Below are 20,607 nucleotides of genomic sequence, written 5' to 3'. Positions count from 1 at the left end.
ATTGGAAAGAATATGGTCCTTGATGTAAGAACAACAAAATATATCATTAAGAGATGTAAATAAATGGTGAACCATTTAAGGATGAAAGGACCCTTACTTACAAACTGTTCAGGAAATAAACACCTCAGGTTATATTTGAGAGCATTTCAGCTACTCTTCCAAATAGCTGCACACTGACTCAAAGCTGTATTCTTGGGCTTATTTGTTTAATTCCTATACTAACCACAGGTTCTTTCAACTGGAAAGTAACAACAAAACTGAATGGATAAATTGATTCCTGTAACAAATGGATGTGTAATGTGGATACTCTAAAGGAAAAAGTAAGTAGTTAAAATAGGACAATTACATTGTAATTACTCCGTGGTTAACATTCTCCGTGTTATGAACAACATCCAAAACTTAACTTTTGCATGTGGAAAACTGAATTCAGCCTTTTCTAGAGAATTTCTCTAAATGTGAAAACAGGTTTCTAGGTGCTGAATTTGGCAAAACTTCTTCAAGTCAGAGTCATGTCTGTTCCTTGTCCCCTGCTGAGTGGAGTCACCAGGAAGAACAATGTGTATGGCGGATTGTGCATACTTGCCCTTCCTTTTAACTCACTGTTTTAAAGGGCCTAATATTAATCATGTTCTTTTCTTCCCTCATTACAAAGAAAGGTGGTGTTATCTAAAATCAGAGTACTAACTGTTCAACGTTACTCATTTCTTTAAGGAAAAGAAGCCTACTAGTTAGAAATACCATAAACTTTAATTCTAAGAAGTTAAATACATCTATTGGCTTTTGGAGCTGCTTTGGTTGGGATTTAATGGAAACTGACCTGAACCAGGAATTAATACACATTGATTCTGCCAATACACCTCCATGGATACTGGCTCTTTGGCTACAACGTTCTCTGGACTTCAGTTCTATCATGTGCAAAGGGAGAAAGATGATTGTTAAGGGTCCTTTCAGTGGACCCTTATGTAGCAAGCTTGTGAAACTAATTTTTAAAGTTCTATATCTTTTAACAATTCAAAGCTCACTGATGTCATTATTCACAAAAACATAATAATTATGATATTCCCAATAAGGTCATTCTTTCAAATACATTTCTCCTAAAAGTTAAAATACTACTTTTCAACCTGACTATATAGCTGGAATTATAAGTTAAGAAGAACTGGAACAGGAATTATTGATAATTATACTTTTATGATCAATCAGAAGAGATATTATAGTCTATATTTTTAATAATTAAAAGTAAGTCATATATGTTACTCATCCCATAAAAAAGAAAGGAATCTTGCCATTTGCAATGATGTGGTTCGATCTATAGAGTATAATGCCAGGTGAAATAAGTCATTCAGAGAAAAACAAATGCCATATGATTTATGTAGAATTAATGAAACAAAACAAATGAACAAAGAAAAAAGGAGACAAACTGAAGAAAACAGATTCTTAACTATAGACAGCAAGTTGATAGTTACCGAGGGGTAGTTGGGTGGGGGCATGGGTGACATAGGTAAAGGATAAGAGTATACTCACCATGATGAGCCCTGAGTAACGTATAGAATTATTGAATCACTATACTGTACACCAGAAACTATTGTTATATTAACTATAAATTAATATAGTTATTATATAATTATAGACATTAATTATATATTAATATATAATTAATAATTATATTATAATANCTCGTGCTGTCTCTCTTTCTCTCAGAAATAAAACATAAAAAAAAAAAGAATACATTTCCCTGAGTGGGTGGGGGGAAGAATACATTTCCCATGATGAACACTGAGTGATGTACAGAATTGTTGAATCACTATATTATACACCTAAAATCAATATATATTGTATATTAACTATACTGGAATTAAATTTTTTTAAAAAGTCATGTATATAAAATGCTATAATCAAATTTGAAAGATAAGCGACATACTAAAAGGAATTTGCAACATTGTAAACAAAGATATTATATCTAGGATATATAAAGACTTCCTATAGATAAATTTTAAAAAGATTAAAAATGCAATGAAGCAAAGTATTTGAGTAGGAAATTCAAAAAACAAAAAGTCTGAGTATCAGAAAAAATGCAAATAATATCATAAGGAAATCTCTCACTCACTTTTGATCCGTGTTAAATGTCTGACACCATTATGTGTTGGCAAGTAATAAGGAAACTGAAACTATTCACATCTGGTAGGCGTGTACATTGGTACTTCATTCAACACACCTTGTTCAGTTTTGTATTATGTCTCTATTACCATGTGGGAAGTATTTTTCCATTAGAGTATGTGTCTTGAAAATTGTTGCATCATAGGGTAATATATACACAGAGTTGTTCACTGTAAAATTGTATATAAGAGCAAAAACCTGGCCGCCAATAAGTAAGAAGTTTAAAAAAAGAAAGGTAGAAGATTACTAAAATGGAATAGTATACAGCAGTAAATTAAATAAGGAAGTTTGGGGTGCCTGGGTGGTATGTCATTAAACATCTGACTCTTGATTTCAGCTCAGATCATGATCTCACTGTTCATGGGTTCCATACCTGTGCCTGTTTATGATGTGCTTGTGCTGACAGCGTCGAGCCTGCTTAGGATTTTCTCTCTGCTCCTCCCCGTTCACCTGCTCTCTCAAAAATAAATAAATAAACTTTAAAAAATATTTAAATAAAATGGTTCTATACATTGGCAAGAATAAAGTTCTTATTATATTTTATTTAAAAAATAATGTCTGTTTTGAGAGAGAGACAGGGTGTGAGTGGAAGAAGGAAGAGAGAGAGGGAGACACAGAATCTAAAGCAGGCTCCAGGCTCTGAGCTATTAGCACAGAGCCTGATACAGTAAGCCCACAAACAGCAAGATCATGACCTGAGCCAAAGTCAGATGCTTAACTGACAGAGCCAACCAGGCACGCCAAGAATAAAGTTTTTAAAAGTCAGTTGCAGAATGACTGAATACTATGCTATCTATATAAAACTTTAAAATACCTATAAGTTATATTTGATTTATGGATGCACATAAACATGTGAAAATATAAAATAAGAACCGATACAACTTAGGTCAAATTCATAATAATGAAGAGAGGAAGGGATGGAAATGGTGGACAATGGACATGTTTTTGTTCTTATTTTTTTATCTTGTTTTGTTTTTTGCTAATGGAAATTTTAAGTGTGCCTATAATTTTTGTTTTGTTCAAATTTGTGAAGCAAATAACATGGGATGCTAGTTATTATTAATTTTAGTATGTGCACATAGTTGTTTATGATATTTCTGTTCACTTTTCTCCCTTTTAATTTTTTTCAAAAATAATTTTAGATATATGTGGTTTATAAGTACACTTAAGTACTTATATTCTTTAAAGTATACATGTTTAGGGGTGCCTGGGTGGCTTAGTTGGTTAAGCGTCCGACTTTTGCTTGGGTCATGATCTCGCGGTTCGTGGGTTCGAGCCCCGCGTCGGGCTCTGTGCTGACTGCCAGCTCAGAGCCTGGAGCCTGTTTCAGTCTGTGACTCCCTCTCTCTCTGACCCTCCCCTGTTCACGCTGTCTCTCTCTCTCCTAGAAATAAATTAAAAAAAACATTAAAAAAAATAAAGTATACATGTTTAGAAACCTAAAAATCTATTTAATTGGGCCAGTCATAGACTCTATATTTAAATTCATATATATTTGAAACTATTTCAACAGGTAGGAGTAAAAACTAAAAGGAACTCATGGCCTTTTTACTTAATGTAGGATAGAATGACTTTATTCAACACAATTGATGAGAACGAAGCATAATCTGGAGACACAAAATCTAAAGAATACCAAGAAAGTACCTTGGAATTTTCACCTCCAACAGGAGAGGGGAGCGGTAGGGTAATCCTCCACATATTTGCATGTTAGAAGAGCAGCTACAAACTGAAGGACCAAAGAATTGATGGTCTGATAAATGAGTATTTCATATTTTTATAGTGTTTTAACCTTAAAGTACTGATAGATTAGGACACTGACGCCCTTCACCTAACTAGAAGACTCAAATTAAGTACCTTTAAAAGCGTTGCATACATTGCAGGTAAACGAGATAGCAGGTTTTACTAGTAGAGTGTGATGTACATCAGCCCAGTCCTTCCTCACAGTAACTCAGCTGAAGGGAAGATAAACCTAAGGTCTAGGAACTTCAGGCAGAACACAAAACAAGTCTCCAGGGATATGTGTCATTTATGTAGTCGAAAATGTAGAGCAAAACATTGTGATCCTCTATAGGATATTCAGATATTAAAACAACAAATTAAAAATGTTTTAATTGAGATATTAAAACACTGCAAATTACAGTGTTTCCTGGATGCCATGCCCTTCAAATAATCTGAATAACATCTTTTAAAGAAGCGAGCAAAACTGGAAAGCACCTGTGCTTTGTAAAGAATGATAAACGAAATGATGACAAGTGAGTAGAAATCCATTGGAAGAATGTGTTAAAGCTTTCTGGTTTTGAGAACTTACCCTCAAAAAGTTACAACCCATTGAGCAAGCAATGGACAAAAAGTCCAAGAGGCTACTTCCCAACTGGGCAAGGTTTTTCCTTTCCTGTTTATCTGAAACCGGAACCAATAATCTCATTATTTTTAAAGTCAGTATTTCTCTGAATAGGATTAGTCTAGTTACGAAAAGTGTACTTCTCTGTGAAAGAGGCTGTTTTCAAATATGGATCTCAGAGGTGGAAATAGAAGGTTTCCATAATTGGAGCCAGCCGGTACATGACAAAAAGACCAAGATAAAACCTGGAGATTGAAAAGTAGATTCAGAAAAAGGGAGGAGTAAATAATTAAGTTGGGATAAAAAAGGAGAGTGGTGGTTTTGGAAAGAATCCAAGCAGGGAATAAAGAAGCAAAAATATCTTTAAAAATAAGAGAAAAAGGCCTACTAAACCTGGATGTTGTTGACTTGTTAGGAAATTACAAAAACTGGCTTCTCCTAAATGGGTGCACCTAACAATATCAGGAAAGAGCCAGATCTGCAGGTAAACACACATGCAGTAAAGCACTGTCTTCTAAAATAATTTTCAAATACCTAGAAGGCAGCAAGTTAAACCACATTCTGAATATTAGGGAAGGGAGGGTTTCACGTACATTTTAGTACTTAAATTGAGCCCCCTCACATAAAAGTGTTAGGCTAAAGAGTCAGGCAGAAATTTCTGGAAGGATTCCCCTCACCCTTTATTAGTTACAAAATAAACCCCTCTCTAAAATCCCCATGCTGTGTTTTATTCGAATCTTCCTGTGCTGTATTTAAAGTGGGATTAAATCTACTTAAAGTTGTTCAGAAGTCTTAGAGGATTCAGGAAACTTTCTTTCAATAAAATGAGTTCATCCTCGAAGTAGTTGTAGAAGTTAACAGCTAACAGGTAGATAGCATTTGAAGATTTTCATTAATATAGGAGAAAAAAGAATCAGGGGGAAAGTCCATCCAGATATGGAAAGAACGTCAAGAAAACTTGCCTGTATCTTTTTCTAAAATTTGACTCAATAAACCAATGAGAGAAGAAAACCCGGAGTGGGTTGTTGTGGGAATCTTCCACATTATTGTTTATTGAAACATAGATTTCTGGGTTGTACCTCTAAAATTCCTAATTCAGTAAATATCATATAGGGCTGATAATCTGTTGCCCTGTGCTGATGCTTCTATTCTGAGGCCTCCACTTTGAAATTCATTGATATATGGGATGCACATAGTTAAACAATGACAATTTTACAATGGAAATTCTAAGAATTTCACCTAGCTATTTTAGCAGAATTCATCTTATCTACTTTTAGCCTTCACTTTTTGGTGATAGAAATCAGGAGGTCATCCAGACAGAAGAGAAGGTAATTTCTTCTCATTGAAGGATATTCCCCAATATTTAGACAGTAAGTGCTCAAAGATCAAGGGGATATTCTCTTAGAATGATATATTCACTGGACCCTCCAGGAAGATCTTCAGAAAACCATTTGGAATTGCCATGGATTATCATCACACAGGACCATCCAGGTATAGCAAGATCAGTTTTGGGGGAAAATTTGTACGTTTAAAGATAGTTCTGGTACATACAGTTAGAGTTATCATTTAGAAGCAATGTGCCAGATTCCTCTAATGTTGGCGTTAGTAGAACATGTTGAACATATCAAACCAGAGAAACATTTAAATTAATCTGTATCCTAACCACCACCAGTAATTTATCAATCTGTGTAAAAAGAAAGGATAAGAACCACAAGATCTCAAAAATGGATGCCAAGTGGGTAAGCACTTAGACATTTATTACATCAAACCTACGCTTCAAATGCCTCCTCTTAAGACATGTATTATTATTATCGCTACCTGTGTTTGAGTCCGTCTCCCAGCTAGATTGTAGATCCTGGGAGGACAGGGGATACCCGACTTGTCTAATATTTTGCCATGACCATAACTAAGCTATGAGTTTTTGAGAGGGAAGCCCTATTTGTGCAGTACAGGGAAGATGTCTTTTACTCAAACTCTGTTGCCCTGGACCCCTGTGGGCTGTCATATTTCCTGTTGCATGGACAGACTAAATTCTCTCTCTCTCTCTTTTTTTAATGTTTATTTGTCTTTGAGAGAGAGAGCATGCAAGCAGGGGAGGGGCAGAGAGAGGAAGACTGAGGATCTGGAGCAGGCTCTGTGCTGACAGCAGAGAACCCAATGTGGGGTTCGAACTGATGAACCAGGGGATCATGACCTGAGCTGAAACTGGATGCTTAACTGACTGAACCATCCAGGTGCCCCCCAGGATGACAAAATTCTTAGGGGCCTGATTACTTCAGAGCTCTACTTCTGAAAGTCTTCTGGTGAAATGGGAGTAGGAAGTTATCATCTTTGTATTTTTATATTTCTCTGGTCTTAAATTGGTTGTGGATCAGGTGAAAATATGAAGTGGCCCAAACAAGATACAAAAGCTAATCTAAAGCCCAAAGGATATGTTCCATTACTTCTCCAAATACTACCTTCAGACTCTGAAATTGATGGCAGTTTCCAACCAGTGATGTGCTGGGGCTGGATCATACCAGCCCATAAGAGCCAACAGTTCACATCTCTTCCCAACTCTGCCTTCAGTGACAGCCATGCTAGAATTTTGAAATCAGACATGGTGAGATTAATAGAACAGAACTGTCAAACCCCACAAATCAGGACTTCTGATTTTCTGGAGAGCCAATGGTTGAACACACTGCTTCCAATGCAACACAATAGTACAACATTTATTTGTGACAAATCAACAAGTTTCTAGACTGAGTGTATCACTATTTCTTATCTATTTTAAAAATAGTTTGTAGTATTTGGTGAAAGTACATACGCACTTCAATTAATGTACTGCTGAGGTTACCCAGGCAGACTACTTTAAGAGATGTCAGGAAATCTTTCCTGTGAAGCATTTGTTGATTCCACAAAAGGATAGTGGACTATCTATATTAAATGGGCAATGTCAGCTGTTTGTTTTATGCACATAGCAATAATTTATCCCCAGACCATTTAATGAATAAACTTTATTTGACATAGAAGCACTTTATTTTATAGGAAAAGCTCAGCAATACCAGCAATATGATCTCATGTCCTCTAATCTCTTAGATCCTTTGTTTTCTAATTTTTAAAACAGAAAAGAAAATCATTTCTCTGTCTCAACTTTGTTGTAAGAATCAGAAAAGGTAATGTACATGAAAGTGCTATGGCTATGTAAACTTTAAACCAATATGCAAACAGAGTGTGAAAGGCATTTCTTAGAAGTAGGAAAGATAGCCAAGGAATTTCTCTTATCTCTCACATTTTGAAAATAACACATGTATTCCTACAGGTAAAATAAGTTAAAAATACAGCCTTTTCTACTTCAGGATACTATTTGGATGCATTTATTAAGGTTATGTAGCAACATTGTATGCAATTCATATATGATTTAAAGGAATTACTAAAATCATCCTAGATCAAAATAGCAAAAGATAAATTTGTCAACTTAATATTCAGGGAGATAAGACATAGAAGAAGTGATTAATGTCAGCAGTATACATTTTCACTTGAAGGATTTCAAAATGCTTTGTAGACAATAAACGTACTCACACCTTACAGTATTTATTGTGTTTATTCTCTTCCAATTTGCCTCATTTAATGAAAAAAGCCACTTACTTAACTTCCTAGTGCACTTCATTAAATTAACTCTAAAATGTCTTGTTAGAGGTAATTTAGCTAAGAAAAAGCTCAATATTGTTTTCATTAACATCCATTTAGTCAAAGAGACCGTGGTGGATTTACCCAGAGACTAGTCCAGAATGTGTAGAAGAACTTCAAAGACAGAGCAGCAAATTGATTAGGGGATGAGGCAAAGGAATTTACTTTTAAAACCTGAATCACCTCGCCAATTAACATAAAATTAGGCTGTACTTATGACTTTTGCAATCAAATGTTTCTCAGTTAAATTTTCCAAAAGATAATTCTGCCTAAGGCATACCCCTCTGAATTTACAGCTACACTCAACTGTAAGTCAAATCATGGAACTGTATGTTTTCTTTAGAACTACCACATGGATGATTCTATATAAAAGACACAATTAATGCAAAGACGTTTCAGAAATGAATGTATAATTACTCCAACACTTCTTGTTTAGTACAGTCACTATGAAGCCTATCAGAGTTCTTCATGTATTAGGGATACTAGCCCTTTGGCTGTGCTGTAAATTGTAAATTTTTCTCCAGTTTATCACTTGTCTTTAGACTTGCCTTACTATTTTTTGTCATGCCAAGATTTTCTTTAATATGCTGAAATTTACTAATTTTTCAATATTACATCTGGATTTTGAGTCCTATTTAGGATGCCTTTTCTATACCCAGGTTATGGAGGAACTTAAGCATATTTCCTTTTACTACTCATATGTACGTATGTTTTGTATTTAGGTTCCTGATCCATTTGGAGGTGGGTTTTGTTTTGTTTTTTTGATATATGGTCTGTGACATGTATCTTCATCTTTTTCAAAATGGCTAGCCAGTTATCTCAGCACCATTTATTAAAAATCGTATCTTTGCCCAGTGATTTGTGATCCCCTCTTTATTATGTACTTATTTTCATATATACTCTGGTCTGTTTCTGAAATTTCTATTATCCACTAGTCTATTTATGGGCCAGTACTCCGCGGCTTTCATTATACAAGCTATCTCATATGCTTTAATGTCTTGTGAGGCGAGATCCTTACAGCTGATCTCTTTCATTGTTTTTCTAGCTTTTCTTCCATGATTGTTTTTGCACATGAAATTTAGTATCAAGTTTTCTAGCTGTATAAAACTAGTTTATTGGTACTTTATTGAACTGTATAAAATTTAAAAATTACTTTTGGGAGAAGTGACATCTTTATGATGTTGACTGGCTCTATTGTGATTCCTTTGTATGAAACTCTATTTGTGATTTTAGAAATATTTCAAGCTGTTCTTCATATTGGTTTTACTCGTTTCCTATTAAATTTATTTTTAAGTATTTAATTTTCTTCAATGACTGAAAATGGGGTTTTCACTAACATTTTATCTTCTGGCTGGTTATTTATATATATGGAGATTATTGATTTTTGTATATTATTTGTGCATCCTGCTACCCTACTCTTTTTTTTAATTGTTCGACAATATGACCATTGATTCAGGTTTTCTAGGAATACTGTTGTATCTTTTGCTACTAGAGAATTTTTTACTTCTTTTCTAACTCATAGTTCACTTTTTGATTTCTTCTAACTGCTTTGGGAAACAACTCCAGTACAGAGATGAATAATAGAAGAGGGAATATTTGCCTTTTCCTGATTATGAGTGTGGATACCATGAGAGGGGAAGAACCAACCTTGCATTCTTGAAATAAATGCCACTTAATTGTCATTACATAACGGGTTTGGCTTCATCAATATTTTATTCATTTGTTTGTAACTTTAATTTTGTGCTATTTCTATTTGGTTTAATTATCAGTTTTAAACTAGCCTCAGAAACTTCGAGGGGATTTTTCTTTGTTTACTCCACTTAATACATTATATGCAGCATTTCAAATATCTGTTCTTTAGATATTTGGCAGATTTTTCCTGGGGGCTCACTGAATCTGGTGCTTTATTGTAGAGTAGTCCTTTAATAAATTTTTAAAATTTTCTACAGAAATTAATTTTTTAAAGATATCTATCTCTAGTGGGACCAACTTTGAAGTTGTCTTTCCTATATTTATTAATTTAGCTAGGTTTTCAAATTTATTTGCATAGAGGTTTTCCAAGCAGCCTCTTGCATTATTTTTTAAAATAGTTCTTCTGATTCAGGGTTTTTATCTTTGTATCTTTTCTTATTTTGTATATTAATATTTTCTTCATTTATTAAATTAGCTGGAAGTTTGAATATTTAGTCATTTTTCAAAAACAAAGTATATTTACCTATTAGAGCTTTCACTTTTCCTGCTTTACCTCTTACTCTCTTCTTTTAAAACTATTGAATTATGATTGACATGCAAAAAGCTATACATATATAATGCATACAACTTTTTGAGTTTGGGGGTTCATATACACCATGAAACCATTACAATCTATGCCATAAACATGTCTGTCACCTGCAAAAGTGTCTTCCTGTAATCTTTATTATTATTGATATTATTTTTGTGGTAAGAACACAACATAAGATTTGTCTTCTTGGCAAATTTTTAGGTATTCAATACAGTATCATTAACTCTGGGTACTATGCTGTACAATAGCTCTCTAGGACTTTTCATCTTGCATAGCTGAAACTTTATACACTTTGACTAATACTTCCCTACTTCCCATCCACCCATAGTTGTATTGCATGACAGTATTGTTTATAAAACTTCTCTGTGAAAATCAATGATACATTTTTTGTGAACTATGATTAATTTTTGCAAAATTTTACATTTAATATGTTTTAAGACAGAAAAACTGAGGAGTGGCCATAGGCTGGAAAAGACTAATGAGATGCAGCTACTAAATGCAACATGGGATCCATAATTGATCCTGGAACAGAAATTATATGATTTATTTTCAGAGTTAAGGTTTTTTTTAATGTTTATTTATTTTCGAGAGAGAGAGAGAGATACAGAGAGAGAGAGAGACAGAGAGAGAGAGAGAGAGAGAGAAGGACTGCACAAGCAGGGGGAGGGCAGAGAGAGGGAGACACAGATTCCTAAGCAGGCTCCAGGCTCTGAGCTTTCAGCATAGAGCCCAATGCGGGGCTTGAACTCACAAACTGTGAGATCATGACCTGAGCCAAAGTCAGATGCTTAACTGACTGAGCCACCCAGATGCCCCAGAGTTAAGGAGTTTATAATGCATGCCATTCTATGTCTCTGATATAGAAAATATATACTTTAGCTTTAGTCCTTGTTTGCAATGTTGCAACTGTATCATTTAAAATTTTTTTAATGTTTTATTTGTTTTTGAGAGAGACAGAGTGGGAGTGGGAGAGGGGCAGAGAGAGAGAGAGAGGGAGACACAGAATCAGAAGCAGGGTCCAGGCTCTTAGCTGTCAGTATAGAGCCTGACGCTGGGCTTGAACTCACAAGCCATGAGATCATAACCTGACCTGAAGTCAGATGCTTAACTGACTGAGCCACTCAAGCACCCCTCATATTTTACATCAACTCTGTATCTAGTTGTTCAAACTCATTCTATTTTATATTCATTATTTTTTCTAATTTTCTTTTTTCAAGTCGTTATAGTGTGTTACTAGACACAATGAGTTCTTTCAGGTTGAAGATAGATAGATAGACAGATAGATAATCTTGAATATTAAAAAAAGACATGGAAACACACTGTAAACTTCACATCATGATAATTACTTTATTTTCTTTTGCTTATCAGACATCCTCTCAGATCTGATCTAAAACTAGTTTTAATCTCTATTATCATGGTGTCAAACTTGATGGTTAGGTCTTCTGTACACGGACTTATGTTGTGTTCTTGTATTAAAAATGTTTAAAAGTGTTAAAACATTTTATTATTAGCATTTGTATCTATTTCTCTTCTTTTGCTTTTTTAAAGGTGGATACTGTGTTATTTGGAGCATAAATATTCATAAGAGGTATAATTGATGTTATAAAATACAGTTTTTAGACTTAAAGTGTGTCCTTCATTGTCATGGCTTAATACTCTTTACTTGAATTCTACTTTGTTTTGTATCAGACTGCAAANCAGCATAGAGCCCAATGCGGGGCTTGAACTCACAAACTGTGAGATCATGACCTGAGCCAAAGTCAGATGCTTAACTGACTGAGCCACCCAGATGCCCCAGAGTTAAGGAGTTTATAATGCATGCCATTCTATGTCTCTGATATAGAAAATATATACTTTAGCTTTAGTCCTTGTTTGCAATGTTGCAACTGTATCATTTAAAATTTTTTTAATGTTTTATTTGTTTTTGAGAGAGACAGAGTGGGAGTGGGAGAGGGGCAGAGAGAGAGAGAGAGGGAGACACAGAATCAGAAGCAGGGTCCAGGCTCTTAGCTGTCAGTATAGAGCCTGACGCTGGGCTTGAACTCACAAGCCATGAGATCATAACCTGACCTGAAGTCAGATGCTTAACTGACTGAGCCACTCAAGCACCCCTCATATTTTACATCAACTCTGTATCTAGTTGTTCAAACTCATTCTATTTTATATTCATTATTTTTTCTAATTTTCTTTTTTCAAGTCGTTATAGTGTGTTACTAGACACAATGAGTTCTTTCAGGTTGAAGATAGATAGATAGACAGATAGATAATCTTGAATATTAAAAAAAGACATGGAAACACACTGTAAACTTCACTTCACATCATGATAATTACTTTTATTTTCTTTTGCTTATCAGACATCCTCTCAGATCTGATCTAAAACTAGTTTTAATCTCTATTATCATGGTGTCAAACTTGATGGTTAGGTCTTCTGTACATGGACTTATGTTGTGTTCTTGTATTAAAAATGTTTAAAAGTGTTAAAACATTTTATTATTAGCATTTGTATCTATTTCTCTTCTTTTGCTTTTTTAAAGGTGGATACTGTGTTATTTGGAGCATAAATATTCATAAGAGGTATAATTGATGTTATAAAATACAGTTTTTAGACTTAAAGTGTGTCCTTCATTGTCATGGCTTAATACTCTTTACTTGAATTCTACTTTGTTTTGTATCAGACTGCAAACTCTGTTTTTATTTTGTTTTATTGTTTCACTCCTGTCCCACCTTTGTTTTAGTTTTAGATCTACAACTGTCTACATTAAATGCTTGCCACTAGTGTTTTCCTAACATTTCCAGTCAACTCTTAGGAAATTTCGTACAAGATGTAAGCTTTGAGGCTCATTTTCCTGTCTATGAATACTCAATTGCTCCAGCACCATTTGTTGAAAAGACTATTCTTCCAATGAGTTACATTTAAAGCTTTGTCAAAAATGAGTTAGCTGTATTTGTTTAGGTTATTTCCTGGCCCTCTCTTCCATTCTATCTATGATTCTGTCCCTCTGTCAATACCACCTAGACTTAATTAGTGTAGCTATATATTTGTGAAATAGAGTAAACTGATTCCTCATACTTTATTCCTTTTTTTTAAACAAAATTTATTATGTTAGTGATTCTAATTCCTTTGCCTTTCCATCCAAATTTTAGAATAATCTATTATATGTCTACAAAAAGACTTATGTCTTTCCTGCCTTTCTGGGGATATTTGAACATTTTTTAGAGTTCAATATTTTTTAATATTTATTATTTATTTCTAGGAGAGAGAGAGAGATAGCGTGAGCAGGGGAGGGTCAGAGAGAGAGGGAGACACAGACTCTGAAATTGGCTCCAGTCTCTGAGCTGGCTGTCAGCCCAGAGCCCGACGCGGGGCTCGAACCCACGAACCGCGAGATCCTGACCTAAGCAAAAGTCGGAGCTTAACCGACTAAGCCACCCAGGCACCCCTAGAGTTCAATTTTTATTTATGCATACTGTTTTTAGTATCTCTGTGTAGCCTTTTTTTAGTGGTTACTCTGGGTATCACATTACTGTATTTATCCATGTTTTTACTCACTGTATCCTTTTTCCTTCCTAATGTTCAAAGATTCCATCTTTTATCATTTCCTTTCTGTTTAGAGAACATCCTTTAGCTATTCATTTTTGTTAAGTCTGTTGACAACAAATTCTCTCAGTTTTTCTTTATCTGAGAATGTCTTCTTATATATTTTTGCCAGGTATAGGATTCTAGATTAAGTATTTTTTTTTTTGTATTTCAGCATGTTAAAAATGTGTTCTTTCCCTCTGGTCTCCATGGTTCTTGATGAGAAATTTGTTGTTCATTCAAAGCAGTGTTCCCTTATACGTAATGCATCAGTTCTCTGGCTGCTTTCAAGATTTTTTATTTTTGTCTTTAATTTTCAGAACTCTGGCTGTGATATGATGCATGCTTTGCATGGATCACTTTGGGCTGGGTGTCCACACAGCTTTAATCTGTAGATTTTTTCTTTTACCAAGTCTGGGAAATGTTCAGCCATTATTTCTTTGAGTTTGTTTTGTTTTTTCAGCTTTACCCTACTGGTATTCCTAGAATACCAAATACTAAGTGTTAGCTCTTTTGTTAAAATCTCACATATCCTTAGTCCCTGTTCATCTCATTTTAGTATATTTTCTCTCTGTTGTTTAGATTGTGTAATTTCTGTTGTTTTATTCTCAAGTTCACTGTTTCTACTGTCCTCTCTGTTCTGCTGTGGAGCTCATCCCTTTGTTTTTTAATTACAGTTATATGTTTTTGATCTAACACTTCCATTTTGTTCTTATTTATATTTCCTATTTCCTGCTGAGTCTATTTTTCCATTTGTTCAAAGTGTTCTTAAAATTGTTCTTTGAAGCATTTTAATGATGACTGATTTAAATTCTTTGCTAAATATTCTTGACATCTGTTTCATCTCAGCATTGGTATCTATTAATTACACTTACTTATTCAACTTGAGATGTCTTGAGTCTTGGTATGAGTGATTTTTGATGGATAACTGAATGTTTTGGGTATTGTAAGACTCAAAAATTATTTGAATCTTTTTAAATTAATTTTTAATGTGTTTTTTTTTTGAGAGAGAGAGAGACAGGGTGTGAGCAGGGTAGGAGCAGNTTTTTGATGGATAACTGAATGTTTTGGGTATTGTAAGACTCAAAAATTATTTGAATCTTTTTAAATTAATTTTTAATGTTTTTTTTTTTTTGAGAGAGAGAGAGACAGAGTGTGAGCAGGTAGGAGCAGAGAGAGAGAGAGAGACATAGAATCTGAAATAGGCTCCAGACTCAGCTATCAGCACAGAGCCTGATGTGGGGCTAAAACCCATAATGAGATCATGACCCAAGCAGAAGCTGGACACTTAACCAACTGACTCACCCAGGTACTCCAAAAAGTATTTTAATCTAGTGTTTTATCAGGTCTCCTCTGACACTTGTCCTGTTGGAGAAAGGAAGACTCTGCCTCTTTACTGCAACACGATACTGGAAGGTCTAGATTCTTCACTCAGCCTCCTTTAACACCTGGTGGAGGGAAGGACTTCCTTATTACTGTTGGACAGAATGAGAGTCCAGGCTCTCCATATAGCCTCTGCAGTGAAGGTGTGGCTATTAATTCTGAGCCCTGGTGAAAGCCCTGGCTGTCCCTTAGGCCTCTTCTGACACTATCTCAACAGGTAAGGAAAAGAGTAACTTGTGACCACCAGTTGCCTGGGGGGTGAGGGGGAGGTCTGGGCTCCCTCTGTGGTTTTTACTGATATTGCAGAAGTAGGGAAAGTCTTTAATACTTGTAATGAATGAAAGTCCCAGATTCCCACTCAGCTTTCTGACACACCCTTATCTTGAGAGGGGGGAGATAAGAGACAGGGGGGTTGGGGGGCATTTCATTATAATTAGGTAAGAGTAAGTATAGACTCCCCATGTCGCATTTGCTAGCATGGTTAGTGATGCACCCACAGCTTTTCTCTTGGGGTGTTTGGATAGAATAGCACAGTAATTCTCTTAAAGTATTCTGTCTTATTAGATTGTCCCTTTCCTGGCCTAGTTTGGCCCTCTCTTGGCCTTGATGGTTTTGTGATAGTTGTTGTTTTGTTTTGTTGTTTGTTCTTCCTTTCTTTTTTCTCCATTCCCTTTGGTGATTCTGGATAGTTTACTTCTCCAATACCCTGTTTAGAATATATGAGGCAAAAATTAAAATGAAGGAATTCATTGCTTTGGAATTTGGATACCAAACTTTCTCACCAATCTTCCTCCTTCTTTCTACCTTTCAGAATCTTCTTATGTTCGTTTATATGTAATGCCCAGAGTGTTTAGCTGTAGTTTGCGAGAGGAATAGGGAAAAGTATACATTTATCTTTTGTATCTTCCCTGAATCTGTAGCCCCCATAACTACCCTCTTTATTTTATAAATCAGTTCATTCTAAGCCTAGATAGTTTAAAAATATGAACATTTGAAATTAGATATACTTAATCTTTTACTTACTGAATATTGAGATCTTAAAAGTAACAATCAGTGTAGCTACCAGTTATTAAGCACTTAGTATATGCCAAACACTGTGTTAAGAACTTTAAAAATTATTTAATCTCCAGAAAAAAACTGAGATAGGGATTAAAGGAAACGGAAACTCACAATGGCTATACGACTTCCTTAGCTCACCCAGGTGTATATGGCAGGATTTGGTTCCAAACCCAGGTTGGAATCTGAAGTTCTTTTTATTCAGTAGTCCCTGTGACAGTCTATAGGAAGTCATAATCCAATATATAAAGATAAGCACATAAAGTAACTTGACAACTACACTAAATGTGAAGTTAGGCTGAGTTTCACTATACTACCTTTCAATGGCTTCACAAATATTTTAAATAATAGCTTGTGGAATATTAGTATTTTTCTTCTACATTGTAATCAGTCTCTTTCTTGGCTCTTTCTCACAAGTGCTATAGACGCAATCTCCTTAAAATTTGGAGCCAGTACTGACTAAGGAAAAAAGTACATAGCATAGTCTTTATTACAACACCCAGTGCATCTTGGAATAGTCAAACTCATATGTGGGATTTAATGGCTCACCGTGGCTACTATGTTACATTAGTCCTTCTCACTCTTCTCCCATTAGACTTCTCCATTGTGAGCTTTAGCTCACGTAGGCCAGGGCAAGCCCTTCAGGCAGACTTGGTTTCTGTTTTCTACATGCTCTATCTGATTGTTCTCTTCTTGATTTTTAATCTGTAAGCTGCATGGTGCAATACTCTGTTACAGCATAAATGACAGTTTCTTTGAATTATTATCATGCTCTTCATTGCCAACCTTCTTTCCAAAGGGCTAGATCTGCTGAGTTACACCTGGCAGATCTCCTTGAGAGATGCCTTCTAGAGCCATGATCGAAGGTAAGACTTCATGAAATAGATGTTCTTCAAGACATATTGTACCTCCTGATACTAAAGATTGACTGAATCACAGCCAAGTTTGAAATATCCTTTATACCTACGGTCTTCACAAAAGGATGCACATGTCCCAGGGAATCTGTAAGACCATGGTACTGAGGAGATGGAAACAAATATTAGGTTGCCCTTATTCTTAACTTTTTATCTGATAAAAGAAAGAAAATGAATAAAATATACATTTACCTATGTTTTAATACGTAGAGTGATGCTGATGTATGTCATGAAAAGAATGAAGGGAAAGAGGAAAAATAGTGATATGACATGAAGGGCCTGATAGGGGCCCTCTAAATCATTGACTTGGTTTGAAGTTCTTTGGTGTACTGTGAAGTAATGGACTGAAAGCTTGAGTAGAATCTTTGTAACACCTTATAAAGATATCAGAACTAACCACGATACCATACAGGAAGATTTTCCAAGTGATAATCCATAAAGAAGTACTTAGAAGAGTCACTGAGCTTAAACATGAGCTACATATTTCCTTCTTTAACAAAAATATATTTCAATTTTGCAGATCTTTTATATGATAATACATGGCTGTGAAAAGTATGCTATCTATAGGGGAGCCTGGGTGGCTCAGTTGGTTGAGCAACCGACTTCTGCTCAAGTCATGATCTCACAGTTAGTAAGTTCAAGGCCCACATCAGGCTCTGTGCTGACAGCTCAGAACCTGGAGCCTGCTTCAGATTCTATGTCTCCCTCTCTCTCTCTGATTTCCCCCCACTTGTGTGTTCTCATTCTCTCTCTTTCTCTATCTCAAAAATAAATAAATTTAAAAAAAAGTTTAAGTATGCTATTTACAGAAATTAAAAAATAAAAATTGTACATACTTAGTTATTGCTCTAAGGGAGAAATACTATTTTAACAATAATTGAGAAAATAGCTGTTTTTCAAAAGAATCTCAAAGAACAAAAGAGAATGTTGAAAATAAATATTTGAAAATATTTTCATTAAGTGAATTTTTTGCTAGAATAATATTAAACACCTCAATTCTAAGGAAAAGTTGTGCATATCTAGTCAAATTAAAAACAAAACGAAGCTTGGAAACAGAATTTTCTAACCTGTTACTCTTCCAAATGAAAAGTTTTAGGCATTTATTTTTAACTACTTTACTAAAATGATTAAAATCTAACATCTTCCAATTAGTTTGCTAATGCAACTAATTGGCATAAAGAACATGAAAATGTCAGGTAGATTTAAGCAAAAACCTTTTCATTATTGGTGAATGTAGTTGAAAAATGTGTATCATATTATGATTTAGTAAATGCAGCAAATGAAATCTTTCTTCGGTTAGTTTTATGCATTTTTGTAAAGTACTTTTTTAGTTCTACAGCCATTAAAAGTAGGGCTTGAAGTAAACCTAATTTAGAACTAATCAATCTTTATTTCTGATTCAATTAGTTAATTAATAAGTTAGCTTAGAATTAAATTATTTTGTTAAAAATAATATAACATTCTTAATTATGGTGCTCTCAATACAAACTAATATTTTTTGATATTTGATGACAGCAAAAATATTTGGTATCATTAAATTAAAAATAAAATAATAAATTGTTTCTTTGTTCAGGTATTTGTTTTCTAAATTTTTTATTTAATCTTTATTTTTTATATATTTATTTACTCTTTAGATATTTATTTTAATTTTGTAATTTTTGTATGTTTAGTAGTACATAGATTTGCTATTATATAAACATTGTATATAGTGGTATAGTGGCACATATAGTGGATTTTTTTAACTCTGGGACATATGCTTAGCAAAATGTATTGCAAGACTCCTGAATTTGACCCTATAGGTGCCCACCGGGTCTTCCCTGAAGCTAATTGTACACTAAGACTCCACACCAGTATATACAGGAGACAAGACAGTTTCCTCATCACAAACTCACAAATTCATAGCAAAAGCTATTTACATATAAAGTGACAAACACATACACATAGAGCAAGTGCAAAAGTAACAATATGTTAATTTTAATTATTGAACCTAGGTGGACAATATATGTGTATTCATTCTTTCAGCCTTTAGCTTTGTTTAAACACTTTTAAGTTAAAAAAGATGAAGACTAAAGCTCTTTATGCATATTTCTAGTATGAAAAAACTAAGTTTCAATAGTAATTTGTCTCCTAAATATTGCTGCTGTTCCATAAGTAATTACTGGACTCCTGCTATATGAAGACATGTATTTGAAAGGAAATTTCTCTAATATTTCCCTAAATCTCTCACTTTAATCTATATTTCTCTATATACATAGACAATATTAAGTTTCAACTATAGCTAGAGTGGGTTCTACACTAAGAAATATCATAAAAAGTATTTTTCCCTATAAAATTCTAATACATTACCGATTTTAACAGAGGATTTATTCTTGGCAGAATACATTCTACAGCTGCTATTTCTATTTATTCCATTTTAATATTTTCTTTATCAATTTGTAAACAGGAGGCCAGATAAAAAAGATGAAAACTCAAGAGGCTTCAAGTTGCCTGAAAAAGGTGCTGAATACCTTTTGCCATGGGAACCATCCAGAAGACAAAATGTACACAGATTTCCAGAACAGTATTCTAAACCTTCAATTGCATTGAAGTTGAATTTTATAGGTTTTCTCACTCTGCATATGTATAAACTGAGAATAGAAACTATTCCCTATAAAGAGGCTTCTATACATATATCAAAGGATTTTGATGACATTATAATAACCAATTGCATGGAGCTGGGGCAGATTGTGATGATTCTGGAATCTCAAGACATTTACTTTCTGTTATAAAATATTAATGAAACAGCTGACAAGCCAACAAAATTCTAAAGGAGCACATCTCACAGGAGAGAAATTTGTTGACATTGACTTGAACTCCAAAGTGGGTTTTATGAACTCACCGGTATGGATGTACCTATTACCTTTGTGTTAATTGTGTATTCAAGGAAGAGATGCAGCACTTTCAGAGATAAACATCATCATAACCTCTTTTATTATTCAATGTATTTCAAAGCTATGGGGCAGGACAGAGCTGGGGCTGGTGCTATTTTTATTTGCTTTTAAATAGAAGTGACTTATCTTGCAAAATGAATGTGGACACGGTTTTTGTTGTTTTGTTTAGGCATTTGTGGTCTAAATTTTTTTATTGCTGCAAGAATTCCAAGGCATGTTTTATTTATTTATTTATTCATTTATTTATTTATTTTTATTAGGAGGAAAAAACATACCAGATGATGGTCAGAAACAATTTCATC

The 20,607-nt window shown here is 34.3% G+C and overlaps 1 long non-coding RNA gene across 1 annotated transcript; it reads left to right on the top strand.

The window, feature by feature from the left end:
- The first annotated feature begins 234 nt into the window (after window positions 1-234).
- On the top strand, window positions 235-20,341 carry LOC144223146 (uncharacterized). The gene is made up of 2 exons (XR_013332594.1): window positions 235-320; window positions 19,819-20,341. It is a non-coding gene; the product is annotated as an uncharacterized LOC144223146 (long non-coding RNA).
- Window positions 20,342-20,607: the final 266 nt, after the last annotated feature.

This window comes from Crocuta crocuta, unplaced genomic scaffold (genome assembly GCF_008692635.1).
Source record: "Crocuta crocuta isolate KB4526 unplaced genomic scaffold, BGI_CrCroc_1.0 scaffold231, whole genome shotgun sequence".
In the NCBI taxonomy this organism is placed as follows: domain Eukaryota; kingdom Metazoa; phylum Chordata; class Mammalia; order Carnivora; family Hyaenidae; genus Crocuta; species Crocuta crocuta.
Note: the sequence above shows the minus strand (reverse complement) of the source record. Positions and strands in the feature narration are given on the sequence as shown.